This window comes from Lynx rufus, unplaced genomic scaffold, assembly GCF_022079265.1.
Source record: "Lynx rufus isolate CCGP_SWC_20201006 ecotype Redwood Valley unplaced genomic scaffold, mLynRuf1.p SCAF_6, whole genome shotgun sequence".
In the NCBI taxonomy this organism is placed as follows: domain Eukaryota; kingdom Metazoa; phylum Chordata; class Mammalia; order Carnivora; family Felidae; genus Lynx; species Lynx rufus.
Window position 1 is genome coordinate 82,237,058 of NW_025814878.1, and position 18,065 is coordinate 82,255,122.

Sequence of the window (18,065 nt, forward strand, 5' to 3'; positions counted from 1 at the left end):
ATACACAAACCTAGGGATATTATGAAAATGCAGATTCTAATTCTGTAGCCCTGGAATGGCATCTGACATCCTGCATTCCTAAGAAACAACCAGTGATGCCCATGTTGCCATACACAAAGCATATTTAGAATAGCAAGATTTTAGAATATTCTTGACAAGGCTTTAACTCAAGCATTCAGCATATTTCTTTATCTGTTTTCACTACTCTTACTGAGTATATGACTCAAATTGTGAAAATTTATTTTAACATACTAGGAATCAAATCTGCTGAGAAAAAAATCAAAAGTTTATTTAAAATTCAAATATTGGGTTGAGTTATCCATATCACTATCTCATTAAAAACAACACAAATAAGCTAGCATAATATTACTCATCTCATAACCACAATCACACTAAAAGCTCCAGTAAACAGAAGATGTTATTTGGCCTCACTAATATTAGCACCTTAACTCATATCCATCATCAGTGAATATACTGAATAAACTTGTCTTGTAGCTTTTGTACCATTTGAGAAATAAGATGAAACTGCATTCTCATCTGAGAAGGAACTCCTCTTAAGTTTCTGATTACCATGATAGACTAGCAAACAGAAAAACTACTTTGAATTTTCTTTATATAAATAGAAAATAAAACAAGATAAGGAACGGAGAGTACAACATTAACTGCTAAATGTAATTTCTTTCTAAGACTGGTTCTTCTATAAAGCCTTCTCCAATTCCCCCCCAAAATTTTTTAACATTTATCACAATATTTTGCAGTTAATTGTTTTAGCTATCTTTTCTGAGAAACCGTGATCTCTTTAAGAAAAGGATCATTTTATTGATTTCTGGATGCAGCACAACATCTGGTATAAAAATGTAGGCAGCCTCTAGCTTACAAATGATAGCTAAGGCCTTGAGCCACCTGAGTTACTGCTGCCAAAATTGCTAGAAGGTTCTTTTAGAGGAAACCACCACCATACTGAATATTCAAGACATTGTTCACCATATTTCCAAATATACTGTCTGATGAAATCCTAATAAATGTGAGGTAGGAAATATTACCACACCATTTTCAGAAGTAAGAAATTTAGGGTTTTAAATGCTAGAAAGGGGGGAGAAAGAGCCAAGACGATGCCGCGGACGTATCTCAATATGCAACTATGGAAACTCTCCATCTCCTACTATGATATTTCCAACCTTCCAAACAAAATTCCTTTACACTGGCAGACTGCTTTTACTTCATTGTGTCAACTTTTTGAAATGCCAACTCACTGTGGAGGCCAATAATATAAAGATGCAAATAATCTTTTCAACTCTCCAGAAGTATCAATGCTTCCCACATTATTATAATTAACTTTATTTCTTTCCCCATGATCCCCAAGATTACAGGCAGTAGAACTGGATTTGGTTTGATCTGTTGAAGAAGGAAATTGCAAAGGATACAGAATTTTGATCAAGGGGGAAGACAGGGGAGAGGGAGGGCAAAAATCAACTGAGCTGTAAAGAGTATTTTCATAACACACTATCACAGTAGTGGATGCCTAGGGAAAGGGACACACAATAAAAGGATCCTAGGGGCACCTGGGTGGCTCAGTCAGTTGAGCGTCCGACTTTGGCTCAGGTCATGATCTCGCGGTCTGTGAGTTCGAGCCCTGCATCGGCCTCTGTGCTGACAGCTCAGAGCCTGGAGCCTGCTTCAGATTCTGTGTCTCCCTCTCTCTCTGACCCTCCCCTCCCCTGCTCATGCTCTGTCTCTCTCTCTGTCAAAAATAAGTAAAACATTAACAAAAAAAATTTTTTTTTAATAATAAAAAAAAAGGATCCTAAAGATGGGATGCCTGGGTGGCTCAGTTGGTTAAGAGTCTGACTATTGATCTTAGCTCAGGTCAGGATCTCATAGTTTTTGAGTTTGAGCCCCGCCCGCGCTAGGCTCTGCCCTGACAAGGCAGAGCCTGCTTGGGATTCTGTCTCTCCCTCTCTCTTCTCCTCCCCCACTCTCTCACTCTCTGTATCTCTCTCTCAAAATAAATAAATAAACTGGAAAAAAAAAAAAAAAGGAGAGGCTCCAGGGTGACGTGGCTCAGAGGGTTAAGCACCTGATTCTTGACTTCAGCTCAGGTCATGATCTCATGGTTCCTGAGTTTCAGCACATCGTGGGATTCTCTCTCCCTCTCTTTACCCCTCCCCTGCTTGCTTGCTCTCTCTCTCTCTCTCAAAATAAATAAATAAAACTTTAAAAAATAAAAGAAAAAAGATACTAAAGAGAATAGCCTGCATCAAAATATTGTCCACAATCAAACATGAAACAAGGAAGAAGCTCTCTTTTGCTATCACAAGGCCTTTTGTTCTTTACCCGAAAGTTCTGATTAGCCTTTCATTGTTCATGGTCAGCTAGGTCTTGCTGATCAGAAAGAAAACCAAGCAACAACCCATGAAAACATGTTTTCTACCTTGTAAACAGGTGAACTACAACCTTGCAAAAGAACCTGTACATGTATGTTGCAGGGAGGGGAATCACTACAAACAAGCATGAAGAGGGGTCTTTTGGGAATAACGGTATGTTCTAAAATTTTATTATGGTGATAGTTGCAAAACTCTGTTAAAACATTAAAAAAATCACTGAATTAGACACTTAAAATAAGTGTATATAGTTTATGTAAGTATATAAGTGTATATAGTTTATATAAGTATATATAGTTTATAACTATAAACTTTATAGTATGCAAATTATATCACAATAAGGCTTTTTAAAAAAAAAAAAAAAACCTGTGTAGGGGTGCCTGCATGACTCAGTCGGTTGGATGTCTGATTTTGGCTCAGGTAATGATCTCACAGTTCATGAGTTCGAACCCCACGACAGGCTCTGAGCTGACAGCTCAAAACCTGAAGACTGCTTTGGTTCTGGTTTCTTGTCTCCCTCTCTGCCCGTCTGCCACTTGTGCTCTGTATCTCTCTGTCTCTCTCTCTCTCAAAAATAAACATTAAAAAATTTTTTTTAAAAATCCTGTGTACATTTCTTTAAATGTAGACATGAACATCACACATTATTTTTATTGCTTTTCCCTTACTTTACCAGAAAAAAAGAATGGCAGCCAGTAGTAGAAGTAGAAGTTGAAGTTGAGAATATACTAGTTGATGATCTCAGGATATAGAGCCCTGGCAGAAACACAGAAATGTCAGGCAAGAAGTCATGGATGCAGGTGCTATTAAAAAGGTTTCAGCATAAAACCAAAAAGTTTAAAGAGAAGTTCCATAAGTAGTATTTCAACAAGTGTCAAACCATTTCTTTCAGCAAATACACTCAACAGAATAATTTTTTTTAAATATTATTTAACATACAATGTTTTACTAAGAAGGAAATAAAATGTTCTTTAAAATATTCCTTTTATTAAAATCTGAAAGTAACATATTTTGGTATGACCTAGTCACCTATGGTTAACCTACCTCAAATTCATGTTTTCCTATAAAGTAGCATCAGTACTGTTAAAGATGACATGTAGGGATGACATTTGATAATCACAGTTCCTAAGTGGCTTTACAAGCTTCAAAGAATCACTACAATGCTGATTAGAAGGATCATGCTGTTTTAATCAATCACTTCCTGGAGGCTGGAATATGAAGCATTGATAGCAGCCAAGCGATTATGATTACTAAAAACTGAGCTCACAGAAATTTCCTATCTTAAAAACAAAACAAAAACAAAAACGGAAACAAAACAAAAAACCTCAAACAAAAAAAGCCCTGTAAGTGCAAAGATCGCCTGCAACAACAGAGGTAATTAATTTCTTCTACAATTCGTCTGAAACAAAACTGACATTAAATGGTAAGAAAAGAATATTTTTGTTTTATTAAAAAAAAATCAACTTTTAACACACTACAGTTGTTTCTCTTCAGTATCTTATTTGCTAAGAACCTTATGTACAACCAAACCAATAACCGAATAGAATATAAACCTTTAAAAGAAAAGTTCTAGAACAAAGGAATTTTAAAACCTCTCTATTCAGAAAAAGCATTAAAGTTATAACATTTAATTCCCTCAGAAATGTTTTTTTTTTTTCCTTAAGTCTGTTACAGTCAGAATAGCAGCACGTGTATTTAACCAACAAATATTTACTGAATGCTTACTATTTCAAGGCACTACTGTTTAAGACTCTGGAGATTCAGTGATAAAACCGATAAACTCCTGCCCTCATGGAGCTTATATTCTAACAGAAAGCTGTACACAAACATGTAAAAGTAACAGTATGTCAATGGCAGTGAGTATTATGGAGAAAAATAAAGGAAAAATGGAAAGAAGGAAGGGAAAGGTAATTGTTATTTGGTCAGGAAAATTTGTATTTCACCACAGATCTGAAGAAAGTAGGGGAACACACCATGCAGCTATCTGGGCAAGAGGAATTAAGGCAATAGGAACAATAAACACAAAGGACCTGAGGAAGTGGATATGCCTTCCTCACGTTTAGGCATACCTTAAGAAATGTTTAAGACATGTTTAAGAATTACCAATGAAGGGTTTCTGGGTGGCTCAGTATGTTAAGTTTCCCACTTTGACTCAGGTCATGATCTCACCGTTCATGAGTTCAAGTCGTGTTGGGCTCTGTGCTGACAGCTCAGAGCCTGGAGCTTGAGTTCAGATTGTGTCTCCCTCTCTCTCTGCCCCTCCCCTGCTCACACTCTGTCTCTCTCTCAAAAATAAATAAACATTTATTCTTATTTATTTAGTTTATTTAAGAGAGCATGGAAGAACAGGGGAGAGGCAAGAGAAAGAAGAAAAGAGAGAATTCCAAGCAGGCTCTGCACTGCCAGCACAGAGCCCGATGCGGGGCTGGAACCCATTAACTGTGGGATCATGACCTGACCTGAGCTGAAATCAAGAGTTGGATGCTTAACTGACTGAGCTACTCAGGTGCCCCTCAAAAATAAGTAAACATTTAAAAAAAAATTTTTTTTAAGAATTACCAATGAGGTTTTGTTTGTTTTTTAGGGTCTATGAAGGGCTACTTTTACACCCCTACATCAAATATAGTAATAAAACATTTACTACGAAATATTTGTAAATGGCTGTTGCTCAAACTATTTGAGAATAAACCATCATAATCACTACATCTACAGACTTCCAGCACTTTAATTCAGTGCCCAGCACATGCTTAGTAAGTATGAAACAAAGACAAGAGAGAAATAGATAAAGCTAAATAAGAAAAATACTGCTAAGATTCCTCCAAAGAAAGTTTGGAGCATGGGCTACTATTCCATCAGGCATGGGAAGAGGTTGTAAGGCAAAAACAAAAAGTAGTCTACCCCCTAATCTCTCCAAACTTCAAAGTCTAACTGCAGGATACAGAGGAGGGAACTATACTCAAAGACTTATGTCCATTAATTATCTTAGGAAAGCAGACTGTTTACAAATGCTCTAACATCAATCTAAAAGCTTGCTTATTTTCCTAACACTCTTTTCATTCGTATTTGTTGAATCTGACAAATCAAAAAGTTATTCCTCGCATTACTGGGACAACTGGTGAAATCAGCGTAATATCTATAGATCAGATAATAGTATCAAGGTAATTTCCCATGTTGGTAACTGTACTGTCGTTATGTAAGAAAGTCCTTGTTTTTAGAAGATAAACACTGATGTATTTAGGAATACAGGAGCATATCTCAAAGAGTCCAGGAAAAAAATTAAAGTATACATACAGGAAAAAGAAAACAAATGTGGTAAAATGTTAACATTTGAAGAGTGGAAAAAGGGTGAGGGAGAGTACTGCATGAATAGTTTCCTTCATCTTATTATATGCTTTCATTTGTAGAAATGAATAATAAATTATCATTCCATAGACAACTATAATAAAAATAATTAAGAAAAAATTATCTCTGTATTTACACTTCTTCGAACGTCAGGTTCTTCATCTGAAAGTGAAAATACCACCATCTTCCATAATCAAATGACTACTATGAACCTCAAATGACAAAATCCACATGAAAGCACTCTGTACTTACAAATCATTTTTGTAAGACTAGTAAGGCCTTTTCCCTGTATCCCACACTTTTCCTGCTAATATCACCTACTATTATTAAAAGGCCAAAATCTGCACTTCCCATTCCACTGATTATATATGATATAAAATAATAGTTTTTAAGGAGAAATAACACATTAAAGGTACATAGATTATGGGACTTCTCAATATCAGAAATACAAGAAAGTATTTTTTATAATTGAGAAAATGTGACATATCTCTTCTCTAAACATCACATTCTTTTAATTTTTTTTTTAATGCTTATTCATTTTTGAGAGGGAGACATGGAGTGTGAGTGGGGGAGGAGCAGAGAGAGGCAGACAGGCTCCAAGCTGTCAGCACAGAGACTGATGCATGGCTCGAACTCACAAACTGAACTCATGAACTGTGAGATCATGACCTGAGCTGACATTGTCAGGTGTTCAACCAACTAAGCCACCCAGGCACCCCGCTAAGCATCAAATTCTTTTTTTTTTTTTTTAATTTTTCAACGTTTATTTATTTTTGGGACAGAGAAAGACAGAGCATGAACGGGGGAGGGGCAGAGAGAGAGGGAGACACAGAATCGGAAACAGGCTCCAGGCTCTGAGCCATCAGCCCAGAGCCCGACACGGGGCTCGAACTCACGGACCGCGAGATCGTGACCTGGCTGAAGTCCGACGCTTAACCGACTGCGCCACCCAGGCGCCCCAGCATCAAATTCTTAATAACCAATCTGGACACCACACCATCACCAATTAAACATGCCCAAGATGAAATTCACCTCTCCACTTAACTCTTCCCTCTTACCCTCCTTTTCACACAGCTCTTCCTGATTCCTCCAACTCAGCTGGTAATAACACTACCCAGCTAATGACTTAAGGGGAGAAATAAAGAAGTCATTCTTAACTCCTCTTTCTTGCATCATCCATAACCATTCCATCAAGCAAACACCCTAATCATTTTATTTTTTTAATTTTTTTCAAATCCATGACTAATCTCATTCCAGCTGGGCCTCTGCCCCAGTTCAAGATCTCATCATCTAGAGTCCTAGACTACTACAGTGTCCTCTGAAATAACCTCCTGGATATAAACACTGCTTTTCAGACTTACAAACCATCAGATAAAGTTTAACTCCCCTAAGCATCACTTAACAAGGCCCTTCATGGTCAGCTTCACCTACTTCCCTAGCCCAACTTCTAGTAATACTGAAATTTTTTTTAAGATTTCTCCTAACCACTTAAGAAGAATTATTACATTTTGGATTTTATTGTCTTGTTTTGTTAATTTGTCCATTTCTTTCTAAAGTTTCTAGCAGTATAATTTTTTGCAAATCTCAAAAAGAGATTTTCACATATATTCCACAGGCAAGACAAAAAGGAAATTTTCTAATTCTGAGCCTTGTGAGAAAAATGCCACTAGAAAAATGGATCATGGTTATCAGAAATACAAGATTAGTCTAGGCTTGTGGGCAAAAAGTAAATGCGGCAAAGGGAATCAACTTATACTCAAGAATTTCCTTACAAGTTAAGACTGAAGTAGGGCTGTATATAATGATATGCCTAATGACCACTGAACAAAGAAAGTCTTTAAGTTGAAATGGGAGAAAACTTTATATATATTTACCCTAGTACCAATGACCAAGAAAAAATAAAAATACAGGAAACACAGCTTGTGTGGAGAAGGGAACAATTAATAAAATATTCTGTTTTTGTCATTTAACAAAATCTGCTCTGAGAAAAATCAGCAAGTCATATAACTTTTTATTTCCCAATCAACAGCACGAAAATAATACATTAAACTTAAATTTTAACATATTTTTTCTGGAATCCTCATGCATTTATAGTCTTCTAAGACCTTTAGGTAGGAGCACCTGGGTGGCTCAGTCAGTTAATTGTCTGACTCTTGATTTTGGCTCAAGTCATGATTTCATGGTCAGTGGTGAGATGGAACCCTACATCAGGCTCCATTCCATGCTGGGCATGGAACCTGTTTAAATTCTCTCTCTCCCTCTTCTTCTGCCCCTCCCCAACTTGTGTGCATGTGCACGCACGCGTGCATGCACGTGTGCACTCTCTAAAAACAAAGAAAAAAAAAGACCTTTAGGTAAAAATACCTAAGAAAAATGAGAATTAATACCCAAATATGTCTCCCCAATATATTAAAGAAAAAAATGCCATAGTTCTATTAAACAGTGTAACTAGAAACAAATTCACCTAAAAGTACCACTTGAAAATGTGTTAGATTTATGCATTTTTAATACTAAGTTTTAAATGTCTGTTTTCAAGTCTTTTTAAATGCCAAAATAATTCACTTTTAAAAATAAGTGTTTTATTTTCTTCTGGTCAAGGCAAAAGTAAGAAGAAAATAAGACCATACTCTCAATGGCTTCCACACATATGAATTAAATTTTATTTTCTCCTGTTAATCTATCTCTCATGTCAATTTAATTCTTAGACCAGCCAGAAGAATTCTGAAGGGTAAAGAAAATGTTTCCTCCCCAACAATTCTTAATCCTACATTTTATTCTAATATTATTCTAATTCCCAATGTTAAATTCTAGAAACTATATTAAACATTGGTTTATTTAATATACCCTAGGCCTATTTATTAGCAACTCAATTATTCTATTTTTTTCTTTCATTCCTGAATTCTAGGTCCCATTATTATTAGATACACATTCATGCCAAAATTCTAGAAATACTCATCACATAAAATAATTCAGAAAATCGTGGATAGGTATCTTAATTTTGATTAATGGGGGCACCATATGGCAGTATGAGAAAGATTTAATTTATTTCCATTTGTTCATTAATACAAAAGCATTTATTAAATACAAGTAGGGTCACATAATTTTTTTAAAATATGTGAATATTTCAAGTGTCCAGAAAATAAATGGAATGACAGTACAATCTAAACAATACTATGAACCCACTTTAATCTCTATTTTACACAGATCCTATAGTAGTTTACCAAATCACCCTCTGTGCAGCTAGATAAAAGTTTCTTTCAGAAACAGTTTACTATGGTATATATCTGGTCCACATGAAACCGTGAGAAAAGGCAAGTTCAAAAAATGCAATATCAATAAACATGATCTCCACTAAAAACAAGAAATTAGTTCATCAGTTTTAGCTTAAAATGAAAAGCCTAAGTGGGGGGAAGTAACCTTTTTTCACTACAAGACTTAATTTTTTTTGTTTCTGCTATCAAAATATAAGTTGGTAGTTATAATAAAGAGGATACAAGCAAGTAAAGAAACCAAAAGTGGGTTACTATTGTACAGTCAGGAAGTGAACATAGCAGAGATTTTCAGACTGCAGATAATGACCATATATATGTTATAGCTATTCTGAAGTAAACATAACAAAACAGAATGTGCAATACTACAGTAAGAATAAATGTTATTCAAGAAACATTTCTTTCAGTTGTATGTATGTATATATATATTGAGGCACCATGCAAAATGCTTTTTCCTCAATGTGTCTCAGAGACAAAAAGTTTGAGGCCACTGCTGACTCCACCATTTCACTGTGGGCTGGGACACACTTCCTAAGCTTTTAGCTTCTTTATTTGTGAAATGGTGCAGAAAACAGATATTTGACAATGGTCACAGAAAACATTAAATGAGGTAATGTACACAAAATAACAGTATCTGACACAGATAAGTTCTTGATAAGTATTAACTTTAATTAACATACCTCCCAATTATACATGGTAGTTATTACCCTCTAGATTTTGGCTTAATAGATTTTTCATTTTAATTTTTAAGTAAGATCACTTAGATCATCTAAAAACAAAAATCGAAGAATAAGCCATAGCAATAAATGAGTCTTAAATCAAAATAAGATCAACCAACTTTGTTGTCAAATTCTTGACCAATCACCAAGCCAAGATATGAACAGAATGATAAAGTTTGGTGCCTGTGTTTCCCTTTTGGTTCCCTTCTCTGTTTCTAATTATACAATTATTCAAACATTTTCTCTTCCTAACCAAATGCTGTAATTCTATGCCATTCAGGCCTTCATTCAATAGTAAAAATACCAAACTTCACACAATTATAATAGACCTTGAGTTCATGAAGAAGTTACTCAATGAGGCAGCATAAAAGCTCTTTTACAAAAAAAGACCTGGTTTTGAAACACCTATCAGACATTTATGACTATGGAACTATAGACAAAACATATGACGTCTCTAAATATCAGTTTCCATAACTACAAAATAGGGTGAATTCATCTATCTCTTAGGGTCCCTCAAAATTAAACAAGCACTTAGCACAAAGAGAACTATATATATGAATTCCTGTCCCCCCCACCAACAAGGCCAGTCTGTCACTCTGTAAACATTTCAAGTAATAAAATTGTCCCAAATTTAGAGACTACTCCAATCATGTGCAACTATATCTATTAGAAAATTCTTACAGTGATACGAAAATGCCATGAGTTTAAAGGAAGAAAATACCATGATGAGCTGAAGTAGTTGGGAGGCAGCCTTCATTCAAAGACAGTTTCATGAATGAAGTGTAACTTGGAAATGGGCCTGGAAATATAGATGAGATCTGGATGAGCAGAAAAGACTCAGAAGGTTAATTGTTCATTCACTCATTCACTGAGTTACTGCCATCAAATATGTGCTGAATGCTTACTATGTGCCAAGAACTTTCTAGATGCTAGGGATCGAGCTGGGAACTAAAGCAGATTTAGTCTCTTCCTTCAAGAACTATATATCCCAGTGGAGCAAGACAGAGAAACAAACAAGTTATAAAATGGATAAGATGTCAGATTTTAAGATAAAATCTATGGAGGAAAAAAATTAAGTGGGTAAGGAGGATAAGAAGTGCTTAAAAAGAAGAATGGATACTATTTTAAGTACAGTGGTCAGGGAAGACAGCACTGATAAAGTGGCATTTAAACAGAGCCCTAGGCACTTTCTATAGGCGAAAGCGGGCAACAGACTGTGCATCCCCGCCTCACCAGGTTCCTGTGGAAGTAAAGTAGAATTTCATAAGAACATAATGGATGGAGAAGAGAAAACCTATGGTGGCTGTGAAGACCTGACGGATGCCATGAGTGTCAAATTGGTATCTTCAGGTGGTCATGAATTTATTGTCAAAAGAGAGCATGCACTAACATCTGAAACAGTAAAGCCATGTTGAGTGACCCAGCTCGGTTTGCAGAGAACAAAAGTAATTAAGACAATTTTAGACAGATTCTTTCACATGTGCTATCAAAAGTATGCATGTATTTTACCTACAAGGTTCACTACACTGACAACTCCATGGAGATTCCAAAATTCCCAACTGAAATTTTACTGGAACTGCTGATGGCTGTGAACCTCCCAAATAGTTAAATAAGTTATAATTAATTAACAAACACATACATAGATAGGTAAGTAAATAACAAATAAATTCCTAAAGCAAGGAGCCAGTTAGAAAGAAAACAGCAAAGTTTTCTTTGTGTAAGTGCAAAGGCCCTGACAACAAAAACCAAGCACACATGTAGAGGTGGGAACTCACAGTATCTTTGATCAACAGTACCTAACAGAAAACAAGGGAGGACAGCATAAGTGAAAATACAGCCTGAAGACATTGCAGAGAGACTTGACTTCTAAATTTGATTTTATACTATTAGCAAGAAGAGCCGCTAAACAGTTTTGAACAGCCCAGTGAAATGAATGAAATCACAGCTTAAGAAAAAACATATAATCAATACTCAACTTATTCAGAGTTTGTGCTTATTGCTAACTACACAAAACTACTTTTTGTACAAAAAGTTATTTGGGGGAACCCATGTGGCTCAGTCAGTTAAGCATCCTACTCGATTTCAGCTCAGGTCATGATCTCACGGATACTGAGTTCAAGCCAGGAGTCAGGCTCTGCACTGACAGTGCTGAGGCCGTTTGGGATTGTGTCTCTCTCCCTCTGTTTCTCACCTCCTTGCACACTCTCTCTCTCCCTCTCAAAATAAATAAATAAATAATTAAAAAAATAAGTAACTTGTGGGGCGTCTGGGTGACTCAGTCAGTTAAGCATCTGACTCTTGGTTTCCACTCAAGTCATGATCTCACAGTTTGTGAGTTGGAGCCCCACCTTGGGTTCTACACTGATAGTGCAGAGCCTGTTTGGGATTCTCTCTCTCTCCCTCTCTCTGTCCCTTCCCTGCATGTGTGCTTTCTCTCAAAAATAAATAAATAAACTTGAAAGAAGAAAAAAGAAAAGTAACTTGTTTCTTCTTCACTTTCTTTAGATGCTGGCTCAATTAATACCAATTTTCAGCTTAATGTGGAAAAAAGAATTTAAATAACTAGTGACTCTATACAGAACTGTTACTTTTAAAAAGCCTTTGATATGGTGAAGGCAGAAACTATTGGCTAAAATGATATTCTGAATTAGCTACAGAGTTCAATTACTTTCTTTCAAGTTCACAAATAATAAAGATGGCTAAATAAGCCCATTTAATATCTTTGTGGGGGGAGGTGGTTTGGTTTCTTTTGTCTTTTTTTAATTTTTTAATGTTTATTTATTTTTGAGAAAGACAGAGTGAGAGCGCGGGGTGGGGGGGGGGGGCAGGCAGAGAAAGTGGGAAACACAGAATCGGAAGCAGGCTCCAGGCTCTGAGATGTCAGCACAGAGCCCAACAAGGGGCTTCAACCCACAAACTGTGAGATCATGATCTGAGCCAAAGTCAGATGCTTAACCAACTGAGCCACCCAGGCGCCCTATTTCTTTGGTTTTTTTAAGTAGGCTCCACACCCAGCACAGAGCCCAATGCAGGGCTTGAACTCATGATCCTGAGATCACAACCTGAGCTGAAATCGAGTCAGATGCTTAACCAACTGAGCCACCCAGGAATCCCATTATCTTTGATATCAGTAATAAAACAATAAAACATTGATATATTAAGATTTTTAACAAATAACACTGTGGTATATATTATTCTTGGTTGCATGTTTAGCATAAAGAAAAAATGCAAATATTAAGCCAAATTCTTTATCACTTTGAGAGTAGAAAGCTATAATTAACATGTGTTCAACAAGAGAAAACAGAATTAGATGATCTTTGAAACATGAAATATTTTATAGCATGAAAAATTATAATCAAATGTTTTAATTTTCTTTTAATTTGTTGCAAAAATGTTTCTAAATTATTTGAAAACCATAAACCTCAAAAAAACCTAAAGACAATAAACATGAAAATCACCCAAGGTACATTAAAACAAATGCTTAAAACTACAAATGAATAGAAACATCTTAAAAGCAACTGGGGGAAAGAAATGCATAATGTACAAACGAACAAATACAATGATGACAATTTTCTCATCAGAAATAATGCTAGCTAGAAGACAGTGAAACAATATCTTAAAAGTACTGAAAGTAAAATATTGTCCACTGAGAACTGTTTACCTGCTAAAATACCTTTCAAAAGCAAAGGTGACTTAAAGACAACAGCAATCAATGAAACAAAAAACAAGGAAACCAAGGTCAATGAAAATACAAGTTGATTCCTTGAGAATATTATTAAAATTGATAAATCTTTTAACCCAAATGATTAGGAAAAAGAGATAAAACACAAATGACCAATAACAGGAATAAGAGAAGTGGCATCACTACAGATTCTACAGATATTAGAAAGATAACAAGTAAATATTATGAACAACTTTATGCTAAGAAATTCACCAATTCTTTGAAAGACACAAATGAGCTCCTTCCACAAGAAAAAACCTGAATAACCCAGTATCTATTAAAGAAATTGAATCTATAGTTAAAAACCTTCCAGCAAAACTTCTAGGCCCAGATGGTTTCACTAGGGAAATCTACCAAACAATTAAGGAATGATACAAATTCTACACAAGTCTTCAGGAAACTGGGCGGGGGGGGGGGGGGGGGGGGATAAAATGGTAGGAGGTAATTCCCAATCCATTCTATGAGGCCAACATAACCCTGATACCAAAACCAGACAAGGACATCATAAGAAATGAAACTTAAAGATCAATACCCTTCACAGATATTTGCAAAAATTCTTAATAAAGTTTTAGCAAACCAAATCCAGGAATATATGAAAAAGATAATACATCATGACCAAGTGTGGTTTGTCCCAGGAATGCAGGTTAGTTTAACATTCAATCAAAATTAAAGGTAATTCCCTATACTAAAGAACAACAACAAAACTATGATCTCAATATATGCAGATAAAGTATTGATAATATTCAACATCCCTTTCTGATATTCAAAAGTCTTGACAACTAAAAATAGAGGGGAACTTCCTCGATTCCACAAAAGAAAATCTGTGAAAAACCTTTGGTCAACACATATTTAAGGGCGAAAGTGCGCATGCTTTCTCCTTTAACATCATGAACAAGACAAGGAAGTCAGTCCACTGTCACCACTCCTACTTTACTAAAAATTCTAGCTAGTGAAATAGGTTGGAAAAAGAAAAGTAAAGGCATCCAAATTGGAGAGGAAGTAAAAATTGTCTTTATTTGAGGATAACAAATCAGCTAGGTAGGAGATCTGATTCTATTTTTTTTTTAAAGTTACTAAAACAAATACATGAGGTTAGCAAGGTTGCAGAATACAAGATAAAAATGCAAAAACCTACTGTATTTCTATATTCCAACAATAATCAAAAATTGAAATGTTAAAAAATCCATTTACAATAACATTTAAAAATAAAAACTACTTAAAAATAAATCTGACAAGGGGCACCTGGGTGGCTTAGTTAAGCGTCCAACTTCGGCTCAGGTCATGATATCACAGCTAGTGAGTTTGAGCCCTGTGTTGGGTTCTGTGTGGACAGCTTCAGATTCTGTCTCTGTCTCTCTCTGCTCCTCCCCCACTGGCACTCTGTCTCTTTGTCTAAAAACTAAATAAACAGTAAAAAATTTTTAATTTCTAAAAATAAATAAATAAATCTGAGAAAAGACCTGTATCCTGAAATTTTCAAAATATTGCTGAAAGAAATAAAATCTAAATAAATGGAGAGATATATATGCTCATGGACTGAAAGCCTCTATACTGTTAGAGATGTCAATTTTCTCCCAAATGAATTTACATATTCAAAGCAATTCCAATTAAAAGCCCAGATGATTACTTTGTAGAAACTGACAAACTGATTTTAAAATTCATATGTTAATTCAGGGAACCTAGAATAGCAACAACAACTTTGAAAAAGAATAACAAAGTTAGAGACTTACACTATCTGACTTCAAGACTTATTATAAAGTTACAGTAACATGGATATTGTAATATTAGCATAAAAGTAAACAAATCAATGGAGCATAACAAAATCCAGAATTACTCCCAGAGACATACGGTTTTTTGAGAAAGGTGCAAAGGAGATTCAAAGATAATCTTTTCAAGAAATGGTGCTGGAACAGCTGAAAACCCATATGCAAAAAAATTAACTTTGATTCATAACTTGAATCATATACAAAAACAACTCAAAATGAATCATGGCCATAAATATAAAATCGTAAAATTTTTAGGAAAGAGCATAGGAGGAAAGCTTCAGAATTTGGGTTAACAGTACTCAGACTTGCCATAAAACATAATCCATAAAAGGGAAAATTAATAAACTGGACCTTATCAAAACTGTAACAGACCATGTGAAAAGGATGTAAACACATGCTACAGAATATGAGAAAATATATGCATATCTAACAATAAACTAGTATCTAAAATATATAAAGAACTTTCAAAACTCAATAGTATCTTGACAATGGGGGGGGAAGGGCATGTGGGTGGTTCAGTAGGTTAAGCATCCCACTCTTGGGTTTCAGCTCAAGTCATCATTTTGGGGTTTCCTGAGTTCAAGCCCCCTGTACAGCTCTGTGCTGCCAGCTTGAAGCCTGTGTGGGATTCTCTCTCCCTCTCTGCTCTTCCCCCACTCGCGCTGTCTCTATCTCTCTCAAAATAAATAAACTTAAAAAAAAAAAGTCTTGGGGCGCCTGGGTGGCTCAGTCGGTTAAGCGGCCAACTTCGGCTCAGGTCATGATTTCGCGGTCAGTGGGTTTGAGCCCCGTGTTGGGCTCTGTGCTGACAGCCTGGAGCCTGTTTCAGATCCTGTGTCTCCCTCTCTCTGACCCTCCCCCGTTCATGCTCTGTCTCTGTCTCAAAAATAAATAAACGTTAAAAAAAAAAAATTAAAAAAAAAAAGTCTTAAGTGTATAAAAAAACTCAACAGTAAAAAAAAACCTCTATTAGAAATAAAAAACATAGATTTATTTCACTGAAGAGAACATACAGATGGCAAAATAAGCATGTGAGAAGATGTTTGAAAGCATTCGCTATTAGGGAAATGCAAATCAAAACCAGTATCACTATCATTACACATCCAAAGGTACATGGCAAAGAAAGAAATTCATTGCAACCGTAAGAACTACTTCATTAAAATAATCCTTGTTATTTAAATTTTAAACATTAGAATACACTGTTGATTGAACTGTGATATGGAAACATTCTTTAATCTGCACTGTCCAACATGGTAGCTACTAGCCACAGGTGGCTATTAAGCCTTGAATGTGGCTAGTGGGAATAAGGAACTGAAAATGTAACCTCAGTTAAATAGCCAAATATGGCTATTGGCTACCACATTAGACAGAATAGGTCTAGAACTTTCAAAAAATTTCAAAAAAGAATACAAACACAAACGATGTAAAAATAATCATTAGTGTAGTGGGTATGCATTTCTCACCCACGACACTACTGGCCTTTTAGGCAGAATAATTCATTACACAGGACTATCCTAAAAAAAATATTCCTTTCAAATGATAAATGTATTTTTTTCCAAATGTAATTTTATGGTCACTGTTGATACAGAGTATCGCTTCATTCAAATAAATTACTGAAGCTATTAAGAGCAATAATGCATTTTCACCAGCAGAGGGCAGATATACATAATAAACACCTCAACACCAATTTCAAATGTTCCAAAAGTCCAATAGCACTGAATCAAAAGACATTAGTATATTAACTTACACAAAAGGAATTGTACTTCTTGGAGGTAAGGGAGAAAATCTGCTAAAAATAAACATATTTTTCAAAAAGAAACTGAGAGGTCACCCCAGAAACAAGTTTTTGTCAATTTTATCAGTTGATCCAAGAGTTAACTATAATCCTTCAAATAAAACAAAATAACCGTGACAAAATGTCAGTCAAGCCTCATTTTCAAGGCCATTTACATATATACTACAATATTCCTTAGGCCACAAAATAAATTCTAAAGAATTTTCTTCATAGAATATAAAAGTTATCAAAATTCCATGAAAAAAACAAAGCATTTGTTTCAAAAGTAAACTAAATGCCAAAACCAAAACAAACAATGAAATGTGGCAACGGTGCTGATGTAATTTTTAAGTAGTGGGGGGGTTCAGAGTCACCAGCTAAGAATTCTTGAGACTTCTTCGGGACAAAAAGATAGTTTTATTAAACAATGGGAACAGGACCCGTGGGCAGAAAGAGCTGCACTGGGGTTGTGAAAAGTGAATGATTATGTAAGATTTTCTATCCTATGGAAGGGAAGGTGATGTCAGGGCTCCAGAAAATTGAGTCTAGGTTTCTGGAGACTACTTTTTTCTTTTAAATCATTAAGACAGTTGCAAACTGATGGAGACTCTGTCCTGCATGATTGTGATCTCTAACCATTTGATTTTCCTTTTCCTTTGTTCTTGGGCGTCCACGAGTCCCTAAGGAACGTCACACATATCCCCACCTGCGGGAGTGGGAGGTTAGCTTATGCTCTGCCATCAGCTTGCCTTTTGCTCCCTCATCAATGTTTAAAAAAAAAAAAAAGGTAACAGTTTCCTGAGAAAAACTTGAGAAACAGTGCCAACATACTAAAGATTCACTTTTCTCGACTCTTACTGTACAAAGGGTGGAAAACAAGCTCTGAAGAGTTTCACAACACACACTTTCATAAAGTGCTTCGGAAATAGTTTTAATGTCTACCAAAATTAAATGCCCTTTTCTAAGAACAAAGAAAATATCCAGAAACAACAAAAAAGAGAGAGAGAGAGAGACCTTTTCTAGCCCCTTTACATGCCTATTACAATTAATTTTTCCTTTCTCCCTGTTACATACCAACTTCTGAAAGCCCCCT

The 18,065-nt window shown here is 35.6% G+C and overlaps 1 protein-coding gene and 1 pseudogene across 3 annotated transcripts in view; one reads left to right on the forward strand and one right to left on the reverse strand.

Moving 5' to 3' along the window:
- The window catches only part of SMAP1 (small ArfGAP 1), a 190,165-nt gene that overhangs the window by 147,971 nt on the left and 24,129 nt on the right, over window positions 1-18,065 (reverse strand). The gene's annotated exons all lie outside the window — the stretch shown is intronic.
- Window positions 10,986-11,320, forward strand: LOC124528367 (elongin-C-like; annotated as a pseudogene).